The sequence below is a fragment of the Cervus elaphus genome, chromosome 5 (assembly GCF_910594005.1).
Source record: "Cervus elaphus chromosome 5, mCerEla1.1, whole genome shotgun sequence".
Taxonomy (NCBI): Eukaryota; Metazoa; Chordata; class Mammalia; order Artiodactyla; family Cervidae; genus Cervus; species Cervus elaphus.
Genome location: NC_057819.1, coordinates 22,771,272 through 22,785,036, shown reverse-complemented (window position 1 = coordinate 22,785,036; position 13,765 = coordinate 22,771,272). Strand labels below are relative to the sequence as shown.

The window sequence follows — 13,765 nt, the reverse complement described above, 5'->3', positions numbered from 1 at the left end:
GGCAATTTTACAATATTGTAAAAAAAAAAAGTAGGCTAAGGAATCCAACATTTGCATATAGATAGAAAAGAATTCAGCTTCAGATGACTAGTGGAAAATAATGATTTTCAATATTTCCAGCTAATTTTCAATAAATTATCATTTAGGAATGTCATTGTCATGTTATTTAAATATGTAGATTGATTCTATTTTAACTTATCATGTGAAAAATAAAAATGAAATTGCTTTCTCCAAGAGACAGCAACATGATGAACCCCACGAGAGCATCTTTGGCTTCGCCACGTTTTAACCAAGTCCAGACAAAATCTGTGTTTCTCTGGTGATTGAGTGGTAAACAATCCACCGGCCAAGGCAGGAAACACAGGTACAATCCCTGGGTCAGGAAGATCCCCTGGAGGAAGAAGTGGCAACCTACTCCAGTGTTCTAGCCTGGAGAATCCCATGGACAGAGAAGCCTGGCAGGCTACAGCCCATGGTGTCGCAAAGAGTTGGACATGACTGAGTGATAAAGTGTGTATTTTCTGTTCACTTCATTTCACTACTTTTGACCCAGATTTATCGATTTCTGTTTTCATCTCCTTCAAAAGCTCAACACAAAATGAAAGACTCTAACAACCTATTTGGTTTTCCTGTTGGGGTGACATCATCGTTGCTATTTTGAAAACTCTCAGAGGTCAGGCCATTCCTGTTTTCTCAGAGTTTAAGCACCTTGTCAAGAAATAGCCAATCCTTCTTCGTCAAATACTCTCAGGATGGATGAGTCTTTCCTTCTCCTTTCCATCCTCTCTGACGCAGTGGTAGAGCTTGATTACACCCACTTCCTCAAGTCCATTAGAGCACAAATTAATACACATGGAAAATGTAAATGCACTCAAGGTAAATGACGCATTCCCTCAGGGTCCTGAGTGTACTTAGTTTGGCTGAGTCCCTGCCATCGGATGGCAGGAAAGAGGATCGAATCATTTTGATGGAAAATTTCCCTCTCTGTCTGCGATTCTCAGGAACACAGAGATTTGCACAACCCTGAAGCACTGAAGAAGCTTCCGGTTCTCATTTCATCCTGACTGCTGCCCCTGCGGTCTTCCTTCTTAGATTTATAGTGTCCACTCAGTGACGACCAATTCCCATCCTTCAAGTCACAGAACCCTGCAGAGGAAATGGGTGATTCTGGAGCTTCCTTTCATCTGATGTTCTCCCAACTCAGGGTGCTGGTTGTGCATCCCAAGAATCCACAATCCATCCCCTCCATCTAGGGGACCAGTTTCCTTGGTTACACTCATCCCAGTTCTGTCACTGCCCATATGTGAAGCTGAGAAAACTCAGCCACTTTGGACCAAGACCTAGACATTCACAACTTGTCTTTATTTCACTTTTTAAAAAATGGAGTATGGTTGTTAAACAATATTGCATTACTTTCTCCTGTAAAGCAAAGTGAATCAGCTATATGTATATGTATATATATATATGTAAATGTATATATATGCATGTATGTGCTCTCCCTCTTGGACTTCCTTCCCACCCGCCCCCATCCCACCCATCTATGGCATCACAGAGCACCCAGCTATCTTTTCACACATGGTAGTGTATATAAGTCAGTTCCAGTCCCCCACTTCATCCCACCACCACCCGCATGTCCACACGTCCATTCTCTACATCTGTGTCTCTATTCCTGCCCTGAAAATAGATAGACCTTTCTCCAAGAAAGATAGACAGATGGCCAAGAGACACAGGAAAAGATGCTCAATAGCACTCATTGTTAGAGAAATGCAAATCAAAACTGAAATGAGGTTATCACCTCATACCAGTCAGAATGGCCATCCTCAAAAAGTCTACAAAGAATAAATGCTGGAGAGGGTGTGAAGAAAAGAGAAACCTGCTACACTGTTGGTGGGAATATAAGTTGGTAAAACCACTATGGGGAACAGTATGAGGGTCTTTAAAAAAACTAAGGATAGAGTTACCATATGATCCAGTAGTCCCACTCCTGGGCATATGCCCAGACAAAACCATAATTCTAAAAGAAGTGAAGCCTTTTTAATAATCTTTTTCTGCTTGGAAAACCAGTTCTTTCCTTCAGGAAAGGACGCACCATAGACAATATGTACAAACCTCTCCCATTCTTTTATGATGATTCTTCTGTTGAGAAGTCTTTTTCTCCATCAAGTGATTCCAACACACATGACCGTCTCTCTCCAAAGTGGGTCTCAGCCCTGGATGCATGTTCAAATTACTGAGCTTTTATAATTGCTGATGCCCTAGCCCCTCATCAAGATCAGTAGAGGGGAACTTCCAGAAGTGGGGCTGATTCTAAATATGACTGGTGAACTTAGGGCGGGGTTGCCACAGCATAGGATTCTATCTCTTAAGTTAGATACTTGGCAACCAGTTAATAGGGCTTTCCTGGTGGCTGAGATGGCAAAGAATCTGCCTGAAATGCGGGAGACCTGAGTTCGATCTCTGAGTTGGGAAGATCCCCTGGAGGAGGGCACGGCAACCCACTCCAGTATTTTTGCTTGAAGAATCCCATGGACATAAGAGCCTAGTGGGCTAAAGTCCATGGGGTCACAAAGAGTTGGACACGATGAAGCAACTAATACTTTCACTTTTCAATTGGTTAGTAAGGACAAAAGCTTCACATTCTGTTACCTGGTGTAAGGGGATTGGTGATGATCTAGAATCTGGGAGGTTTTTAAAATAATATTAAAATAATATTTTTTAACTTATTTGGCTGTGTACCATCAGGATCTTTAGTTGCAGCACATGGGATCTAGTTCCCTGACCAGGGATAGAACCTGGGCCCCCTGCACTGGGAGTGTGAGATCTTAGCCACTGGCCCACCAGGGAGGTCACTAGAATTTGTAAATGTTAAGGGAAGCAACAGAAAACATTGTGGAATGTTGTCCACAGAGAACAGCAGCTATAAAGCTTGCTTATTATAATACAGGCAAAAGGGTGAAAAGAAACGATTAACAGCTCCTTGTTATTGCCAAGCCTGGTGGTGATGGAGAGAGAGAGAGACAGCTCCTGAGAAAAGTGAAAAAAATTGCTCCCCAGAAGACATACAGTCAAACCCTCCAACTGCTCTCTGCACCCCACACCCACAAGGCGGTGGAGCTCAGCCTTCACCACGAGCTGTGATTCTCTCAAGTCCTGGCTTCCTGCTCCCAAACTGTGTGACCTTGGCCAGGTTACTTAACCTCTCTGTGCCTCTGTTGCCTCAGTTGTAAAATTAATGATGGTGCTTTGAGTATTATATGATTTAACATGTATAAAAGTGCTTGGGATGATAAGGAGTAGGGTCAATTTTATTCTTAAAAAATTACCTTTAATCTAATTGTGGTCAAAGGCTGATTTGGTTCAATAAATATTTAGGATTTACAAATATTTAAGTTACTTTTCTCATTGAAATTTCATCAGGAAAAATAATATCTTAGTTGTTCTGAGAATGAAACTCTATTTGAGCCCTGGAGAAATTGTCAGGTTTCTGGATTCCCATAGGTGTTTCCAGTCAGTGTGGGATTTCAGAATTTTTGCAAGACATTGTGTTGGGTGGTCTTGCCTGGAAAATCCCATGGACGGAGAAGCCTGGTAGGCTGTGGTCCATGGGGTCGCTAAGAATCGGACACAACTGAGCGACTTCACTTTCACTTTTCTCTTTCATGCATTGGAGAAGGAAATGGCAACCCACTCCAGTGTTCTTGCCTGGAGAATCCCAGAGATGGGGGAGCCCAATGGGCTGCCGTCTATGGGGTCACACAGAGTCGGACTGAAGTGACTTAGCAGCAGCAGCAGCAGCGTTGGGTGGACCTTGATGGGTCCTAATGCTCTTCTCCGGGCATCTAACATTTGTTCTTGTTCAGTCACTAAGTCATGTCTGACTCTTTTTGACCCCATGGACTACAGCACACCAGACTTCCCTTTCCTTCACAATCTCCAAGAGCTTACTCAAACTCATGTCCATTGAGTCAGTGATGCCATCCAACCATCTCATCCTCTGTCACCCCCTTCTCCTCCTGCCCTCAATCTTTCCCAGCATCAGGGTCTTTTCCAATGATTGGCTTTTCGCATCAGGTGGCCAATGTATTGGCGCTTGTTTCAGCATCAGTCCTTCCAATGAATATTCAGAATTGATTGCCTTTAGGATTGACTTGTTGTATCTCCTTGCAGTCCAAGGGACTCTCAAGAGTCTTCTCCAGCACCACAATTCAAAAACATAACTCTTTGGTGCTCAGTCTTCTTTATGGTCCAACTCTTACATCTGTACATGACTATTGAAAAACTATAGCTTTGACTACAGGTACCTTTGTTGACAAAGTGATGTCTCTGCTTTATAATATGCTGTCAAGGTTTGTTATAGCTTTTCTTCCAAGTGTCAGAAAAATATTACCCACCTCTTAACACATTCGTGTTAACGGGAAAGCATTGGGATTAATGGATGTTGATGAGATATATTACCAAGATAAAAGCATCTTGGGAGAAGAGAGAGAGAGAGGTGTCCTTGAGGCTTACCAGCATTTTTTTACATATTTTTTTTTTTTACCTTGGTTATGTATTACCTATGTAAAAACTTAAGAAACAAAAATTCTGTTTCCAAAGACATCTTCATGGTCATAGAAATGCTTCTGATGCTTTGCTAAGTGGGAAACAGATGTAAAGTATGTTTATGGTCTCTCCTTATAAATATGCATATAGAAATAACACTGGAAGTAAATACTGTTTGTCTGTGAAGGTGGGGCTACCAGCAGTTATATTTTCTTCTTTATTTGTAACAACAATTTTACTTTATTTCTTATTGAAGTATGGTTGATTTATAATGTCTTGTGTTAATTACTGCTGTATGGCAAAGTGATTCAGTTATACATATATATGTATTCTTTTTAAAATATTATTTCCATTATGGTTTATCATAGGATATCAAATATGGCTCTCTATGTTCTATAGTAGGACCTTGTTTTTTTTAATCTATTCTCTATATAAAAGTTTAGGGCTTCCCTGGTGGCTCAGTGGTAAAGGCTCCACCTGCCAAAGCAGGAGACTTGGGTTTGATCCCTGGTCTGGGAAGATCCCCTGCAAACGGAAATGGCAACCCACTCTGGTGTTCTTGCCTGGTAAAGCCCACAGTCAGAGGAGACTGGTGGGCTACAGTCCATGGGGTCGCAAAGAGTCAGATATGACTTAGCGACTAAACAGCAACATAAAAGCTCACATCTGCTAACCCCAGCCTCCCCCTCCGTCCTTCCCCCAGCCCTCTCCCCCTTGGTGACCACTAGCTGTTCTCTTTGTCTATGACTCAGTTTCTGTTTTTTAGATAGGCTCATTTGTAACAACAAATTTTACATTTCAATTAAGAGACAACAGTTTTTGACAATGGGTATTTATACTTTCTCAGGATTGGACATATTTAACTATAAAAAGAGGGAACCACTGGTATCATTTATCACACAGATATTTAAGGAGCCCCTGGTGCTGGAACTAGACTTGTGACCTTTGATCCTGCTGACAAATGATGTGAACCTGAATACACACTGTTGGCTCCTTGTTTTGTTCTGTTTCAGCGTTCCCTGTTCTTGACATTCTACTGAGATTCTATTAAATGGTGCCTGGTACTTGTTCCTCAAGAGAAAACGTATTAAATGCAACATCTGGGTATTTCAAGTGTGATACAAGGGGCTGCGGAGAGCTGTGTGGCAGCCTTGACTTTCCATCAGAGACTTCTTGAGATCCTCTGAGTGTGCTTCCCGGGAGTGGCACGAAGTTTTCCACTTGGAGTCATGTTTAATGTTTATGAGTCTGATTCTGGATGGTGGCCTGGCTGGGGCTGCGATGAAGAAAGGGCCAGGCTCCTGCAGAAATATGACTCAAGTGGCTCTGAGGGTCCAATTTCCTGTCTGTCAAGGGCTTGAGCTCCTGATGTTTAAGTACAAGAGATGCTGAGCTGGCACAGAAACTGGCATCATCACCAAAGGCTTTGTGCCATGAGTAAGTTATATAGACACCACAGCACATGTGGAATAAGCCCGGCCCTCCTCTCATGGAAGTGTCAACATCAGGGACTGAGCTTGGCCAAGCAACACAATGCAAAGCCGTCAAACTAGGCACCTCAGTACAAGGAGAGAAAGGCATATTTGGAAACCGACAATACCACCAAAATGAAATACGTGATGGAGCAGGAGTGCCCTGTCATCTCACACCTGCTTCCCAAGCCCCAGCTGCATGAGTATTCTGTGTATTGGAAGCCATGCTGGGAGAGAATGAATTAATTTTCCCCCCTGAGCTGATGAGTTGTGTTCTGCAATATGCACCACCTACACAATCAACTGAATCCAAAAATAAAATGAGTGGATGAAGACTCCAGTGGGAGGCACAGAATGAAGATAAACAATATGACTATCTTTTAGGCCAACAAGGTAAAACCTTCCCCCACCTCCTTCTCCCTCTTCTCCCTTCTTTATCTTCTCTCTTTCTGCCAGTCCACGGGTAAGTCATGATTTATTCATAAAGGTTAACCTTGGTTAATGTCTCAGAAAATACAGTCTATTTGGCCTTGTTATTCCTCACTTGCAGAAAAGGTTTGACAAATTACAAGTCCCTGTACTCATTTTCTGTAGAATAGGGAAATGAGTTTATTGCGTCCATGATGGATCATCAGTAGATCTCAGACATAAGCAAATTAACCCCGTATTTATACATAGAGGTTTTGGCAATTTTTGTGCTAAGAAGAGTGGAATACTAAATACATCCATTTTGGAAGATGTGCATTGTATGTTTTAAGACCTGAAAATATTATTCCATGCTCTTACTAGTTTTGCCTGGAGATGTTGACGAAATTGTGCTCCCATAAACTAGGAAGGAAATACTAATAATATTAAATATGTGCTACATAATCCAGACTGACAGATCCTCTAATCTCAGGAATACTGATTGGAAGGGGCCCCCGCCCCCAACCAACTCTCCCCAGAACTCATTTAGATTTAATTATCAAGACATATTTATTTTAAAATTCACTGATTTCCCCAAACCCTTGCTTCTCAAATAATGCTTTTCTTCTCTAAGGGGTTTTCAGAATTGGATCTGAATTCATCAGCTCCAGGCAACACGCAGGATGGTACACTTAATCATAAATTAATGCATTCACAACCGCTTTAACGTGATTAGCGGGTCTCCATCTCAAATGCCTCACAGTTATCCTCACATCTTTATAATTACCTGGAAAGCTTTTTCAGATGGCGTGTGCTTTTCATGGGCCATAAAAACTTGATATAACCTAAATTTTATCTGCCACATTTCATTTATTTCTATTGTAAATGCAAAATATCAGAGTAATTTAAGTTCTTAAGCAATGTGTGAGAAAATGAGAAGACAAAAAGAGGAACAGCCTGATTTCTGCCTTTTTAAATCCTAGCTGAATTAGTGTATGAAGTATACAATACAACACATACAACAACAAACAAATGCTACATGAGCAAAACACAAGAACATATATTATTATGTTTAAAAAATTTTGACTGCTCTATATGGCATGTAGAATCTTAGTTTCCTGACCAGGGATTGAACCCACACCCTAAATCCCAACTGAAAAAAAAGCTTTCGTAATTAAGCTCAATTTACTTTCTTAATTAAGTAAAGCTCAATTTACTTTACTTAATTACTTTCGTAATTAAGGTATAGTTGATTTACAATGTTTCAGGTATACAACAAAATGATTCAGTTTGTGTGTGTGTGTGTGTGTGTGTGTGTTTCAATACAATGGGAAGGAAATAATAATATATATATACAATAACATATATATTATATAATAGTATATAGATATATATATTCTTTTCCAGATTCATTTTCTTTATGGTTATTACAAGATATAGAATATAGTTTCCTGTGCTATACAATAAATCCTTTTGTTACTTATCTATTTTATGTATAGTAGTTTGTATCTGCTAATCCCAAACTCCTAACTTATCCTTCCCCCCATCCCCTTTCCCCTTTGGTAACCATAAATTTGTTCTCTACATCTGTTCCTGCTTTGTATATAGATTCATCTGTATTATTTTTTAGATTCCACATGTAAGTGATATCATATGGTGTTCATCTTTGACTGACTTCACTTAGTATGATAGACTCTAGGTCCATTCATGTTGCTGCAAATAGCATTATTTCATTCTTTTTATGGATGAGTAATGTTCCATTGTATATATGTATACCACACGTTCTTAAACCAATCATATCTCGATGAGCATATTTGCTCCCATGTCTCAGCTATTGTAAATAATGCTGCTATGAACATTGGGGTGCATATATCTTTTTAATTTAGAGTTTCCATCTTTTCCAGATATATACCCAGAAGAAGAATTTGTGGATCACATCGTACCTCTATTTTTATTTTTTTAAGGACACTCCATATTGTTCTCCATAGTGGCTGCACCAATTTAACTCCCTCCAAAAGTGTAGGAGGGTTCTATAAAGGTAGTATTTTTAACCCTTATTTTACAAACAAGAAAATCAAGGTATGGAGACATTAAACTCAACTCAAGTCCCCCAGCTGGAAAGTGACACGCCAGCGTTCAGTCCTAGTACAGGTTCTGACCACATACTGCTTGCTCTTCACTTTTACAGGGTCTTTTATCCAGTGATTATTCAAATACAAGCAGAAATTTCAAATGGGATGAATGTGTTCTCTTGTTGGAGAAATAAAGCAACCAAATGGGTTTTCTCTCACGTGTTGACCCATACGACATTATTAGGCAATAACTCTAATGACCAGAGGTAAATGTCCTAAAATGCAAACCTTAAGAAAGCTGCCTCCTGTTACACGTTCTGCTCCTACCCTGAGCTTTGAGTTGACCTGCTTTATCAGTCTGGCTTCTGCAAAACCTTTTTTGAGACAGAACTATGTTTTCTTGGGTCTAGAGCCAGGAAATTATTTTTATCTTTATACATTGGCCATATCTTTGAAACTCAATATATAGTGCAGTGATTTTTTTTAAACAACTGTGTAGATCTGTTTGGGTCTGGTGAAACACAGGCTACATTTTTAAAATTACTATAGTTTTTTTTTATTATAAGCATGTTCATTGTTGGCATTTTTCATTTATTTCATTTATTTTTGAAAGGGCAAGAGGAGAAGCCAGTGTCACCATAACTCAAGGCTGGAGGCTTGGAGGTGGGACGATCTTCTGGGGTGGTAATCTTAGAGAGGTAGGGCTATTGTCAGAGTCTTGGCACCAAGTCAGAGAAAAGGCAGGACAGAAATATTCTGATATGTCTTTCCTCTTGCTCTCTGGGGTCTGGTTGGTGCCTCCCACTGGACAGACCCAACTGGAAGACAGAAGGTTAAGGTCAACTTTTTAGTATAGGTCAACTTTTTAAAGCTCAGAAAGGCCAGCACATAGATCTTGTTGAGAATGTTTGGGAAATGGAGATGGGATTTTCCACTGGTGAGTTTCATACCTGGGGACAGGGAAGCTGGTGCTGAAAAGCTTCTGAGTCACTTCTGTTTGCTTTCTGCTCTTTGCCAGCTGAGTACCCCACTGTTATTCAACTTCTTCATGCTAAATTGTGGGGATGTTCACCAGTTATGGATGCTTTCTATATTGGAAAGCCCTGTCCATTCTAAGAAGACCACAGCCCTTACACATTCTGTTTTCCCTTGGGTTCAAGTCAATCAGACTCAGAAATTAGCTCCCTGCGTTGATTGTACATTTCTCATCTCTTAAATATGATTTAATGAGTTGATTTAATTTTAACTGAAAATTCATTCAAATGTGCTTGCTCTAAGTAAATATTTAAATAAATATAACACACACTGGGGGGAAAGAGGCTTGTTTAATTCCGTGTGTCTTCTCTCTCTGGGAGTAATTTTGGTTTTCCCCCTATAGGCTGGTTTTTCTATTAATTACAGCATCTCCTGCCTTGAGGGAGCCACGTTGAAACTAACCAAGTCCCACCCAGACTGAGTAGGAAATAGCAACCCACTCCAGTATTCTTGCCTGAGAAATCCCATGGATAGAGGAGCCTGGCAGACTAGAGTCAATGGGGTCGCAAAAGCCAGACAGAACTTAGCGACTAAACAATACCATCACCCACATCAAGAGTATTTGGGTTTGGGATACAGAACATTGTTAGAACTGGCTGCCTTCCAAGCATTTGTGGGCCTTCTGCAGTTGCACAACTACATCTGTGTTGGGATGATATGAAATATTAAGCCAGGTATGCAGACTCCCCACATCTGTTTGTACTTTTGTTTACAACCAGACAGCTGGGGCACTTCTGGCTTATTGCCCAAATGACAATACTCCCAGAATAGAAGAAAATAAAAAGCAAACAAGCCCATGGCTAACTTTTGAGACTCATCATAGAAATTTTAAACTCAGGACAGAGCCAATGCTTTTCAGACAGCAGAAAGTCAGAGGATGGGGAGGGGGTGGGTGTTGAGTTAGAAGAATCTTGTTCTCTTAAGTTTCATATTTTAGATTCTGATTTAAGCCATAGGTGAAGAGGAAATTGTGATTTGTCACAATGTGTTTCTCTTGTTCACCCGGGATAAACAATCCACATGCATGGGGGAAGGTGAGAAAGAGTCTAAGAGAAAAGCAAACAAGATTAGGAGGTGTTTTAAGCCAATAGGGGTTAGGTGATTCATCTCCCAAATAGGTGCATGATCAATCCCTGGTCAGAGAGTTAAGATCCCATATACCTCTTGGCCAAAAAAACCAAAACAGAAACAATATTGTAACAAATTCAATAAACACTTTAAAAATGGTCCATATTAAAAAAAAAAAAGAAGCTCCTAAGGCATACTCAACAAAATATGTGTAAGAATTATAGAGCTACATCAAGTCATTACTTATCAACGATACTGCATTTGTTCCCTGAAATTTTGTGATATTTGTGGCCTTGGTTAGCTTTTAAAAATATTTAACCTCTTATGATTTATGTTTTCCTCCTAAGTAAATGTGCACATCCATTCCTGATTTTTATTTGTAATTTTAGTTCTTTTTCTTAAAGATGATCCCTAAAATTGTATATTCTCAAGACTTAAATGAGAAAGTCAATGGGGTTTTAGAAAATAAAGTGATTTCACTTCTTTTTTTAAAGATTAAAAATAATTTAAGATTCCCTTTCCTGTACAGCTTGGTCTGTAGATTCATATTTGTATCCCTCCTTTCTCACTGTGGTCCTCTCCATATTAAGAATCTTCCAGTTTCATGTGAAGAATTTGGAGAGCACTTCAAAAGAGACAGTACTCTACAAAGTCTGGCTGCTATATATGAATCAGTTTACTTTTTACTTCCTGGTAGCCAGAGTCATAGAGTTGAGATTAGTGAGACATATGTGAGAAATCAGCCTTTTCTGTTGTATGTGATTTGGGGATTATTTGTTACTTTGTGTATGTTTGCATTTACTGACTGCTATACTCCCTAAGCTCACTTAACTTCATAAAGTAGCCTTTGCAACTATTTCAGTTCAGTTCAGCTCAGTTGTGTCTGACTCTTTGCAACCCCATGAATTGCAGCACACCACGCCTCCCTATCCATCACCAACTACCAGAGTTTACTCAAACTCATGTCCATTGAGTCGGTGATGCCATCCAGCCATCTCATCCTCTGTCATCCCCTTCTCCTCCTGCTCCCAATCCCTCCCAGCATCAGGGTCTTTTCCAATAAGTCAACTCTTCGCATGAGGTGGCCAAAGTATTGGAGTTTCAGCTTCAGCATCAGTCTTTCCAATGAACAGCCAGGACAGATCTTTAGGATGGACTGGTTGGATCTCCTTGCAGTTCAAGGGACTCTCAAGAGTCTTCTCCAACACCACAGTTCAAAAGCATCAATTCTTCGGTGCTCAGCTTTCTTCACAGTCCAACTCTCACATCTATACATGACCACTGGAAAAACCATAGCCTTGACTAGACGGACCTTTGATGGCAAAGTAATGTCTCTGCTTTTTAATATGCTATCTAGGTTGGTCATAACTTTCCTTCCAAGGAGTAAGCGTCTTTTAATTTCATGGCTGATGCAGCTATTTAGACTCAATCAATTATTCAGTTATTATATAGAATAGTAAGTTTGCTGCTAAATAATGAGAATGTGCAAAAATAAATGTTATTAATAGAGTCATGTTGCATATAATCTTGTAAAGAACTAATTGCAGAGTTTGGAAGTCTCATTTGTTTTGATGAGGGTAAGGATCATTTTTAACGTTGTCACTGCCCCATTATAGTCTAGAGATGAAGCAATTTCCACCTCTGACATGGGTGTGTCCTGACCAACTGCGCTTCTCTCCATCCTAACTCTATTTTCTAAAATGCCTGTCAGGGTGTTTTAAAAAATAAATAGCCTCTGTCCTTATGAAGAACAGATTTTCATACCTAAAAATTCAACAAGGCCCATACATAAACATCACAAAACTCAACAAAAGTACTGTTCAAGTTTTTGTCAAGCCCAGGCACATTCTTATAATAGTGCTTTAAATTAAAGGCTTAAAAAAAAAAATTAAAGACTTGCGTAGCTTATTTCAGCCTTCAGTTTCCAAGTGGTTGACATTGAAAGTGGTCTTAGAGTTAGCGTCTGTATTTTTGCACTCTAGGTGATTTTTCTTTTTAAATTCGAATATTCAAAACTGCATCAGTGAACATATAAACTTTCTAAAAAGCCCACTTAATTATTGCCTTTATTGATTTGCGAGTTCTCCCTTATCAGCACCAAGACTGTTTCCTTCGTGTGGCCATCGAGGGCTCCTTAAGGCGCTGCTACTTGTTCATCATTAGCTGTTCAGAACCAAGACTTCAGGGCTGGTGATTTTTGCCTTTCTGAAGATCTGCCTGTCATCATACAAGATTATCTCACTGTGAAAATGGGATCGTCTAAGTATGCTAATCTTGAACTTGAAAGGAGGGAAAGGAGTGACTTTACCAATGGTCGGCTTCTGACCTAAGATGGGGAATCCAATATTGTCCTTATTCATCCAGAAAACAGTTCCTGGGTGCATTTTCTGTGCCAGAAACTACTGGACAACAGCCCTATGCAGAAGGGTACCATGGGAAAAGGGATATTACTATATTTTTTATTTTTAAAAATATTTTTAAAATTTAATTTAGTTTTTAATTGGAGTATAATTGTTTTACAATGTTTATTAGTTTCTGCGGTACAACATGAATCAGCCATAAGTATACATAGATCCCCTTTCCAAGTATTTTCTTTTGAAAGCAAAAGCACTTCTAGTGCTCTGTGATCTGTCTGGGGCCAGTCAGAATGGCCACCATCACAAAGTCTACAAACAATAAATGCTGGAGAGGGTGTGGAGAAAAGGGAACCCTCTTACACTGTTGGTGGGAATGCAAACTGGTATAGCCACAATGGAGAACAGTGTGGAGATTCCTTAAAAAACTGGAAATAGAACTGCCATATGACCCAGCAATCCCACTCCTGGGCATACACACCGAGGAAACCAGATCTGAAAGAGACACGTGCACCCCAGTGTTCATCACAGCACTGTTTATAATAGCCAGGACATGGAAGCAACCTAGATGCCCATCAGCAGATGAATGGATAAAGAAATTGTGGTGCATATACACAATGGAATATTACTCAGCTTTAAAAAAAGGACAAATTTGAGTCAGTTCTAATGAGGTGGATGAAACTGGAGCCTATTACATACAGTGAAGTAAGTCGGAGAGAGAAACACCAACACAGTATATTAACACATATATATGGAATTTAGAAAGACAGTAATGATGATCTTATATGGAAGGCAGCAAAAGAGACACAGATGTAAA

The 13,765-nt window shown here is 39.8% G+C and overlaps 1 long non-coding RNA gene across 1 annotated transcript in view; it reads left to right on the top strand.

Annotated features, from left to right (window-relative positions):
- Positions 1–9,558, top strand: part of LOC122693300 — a 32,493-nt gene extending 22,935 nt beyond the window's left edge. Inside the window, exons 2-3 of the long non-coding RNA XR_006340855.1 lie at positions 5,556–6,407; positions 8,324–9,558. This is a non-coding gene — a long non-coding RNA (uncharacterized LOC122693300). The remainder of the gene's footprint in view (positions 1–5,555; positions 6,408–8,323) is intronic.
- The last annotated feature ends 4,207 nt before the right edge of the window (positions 9,559–13,765 follow it).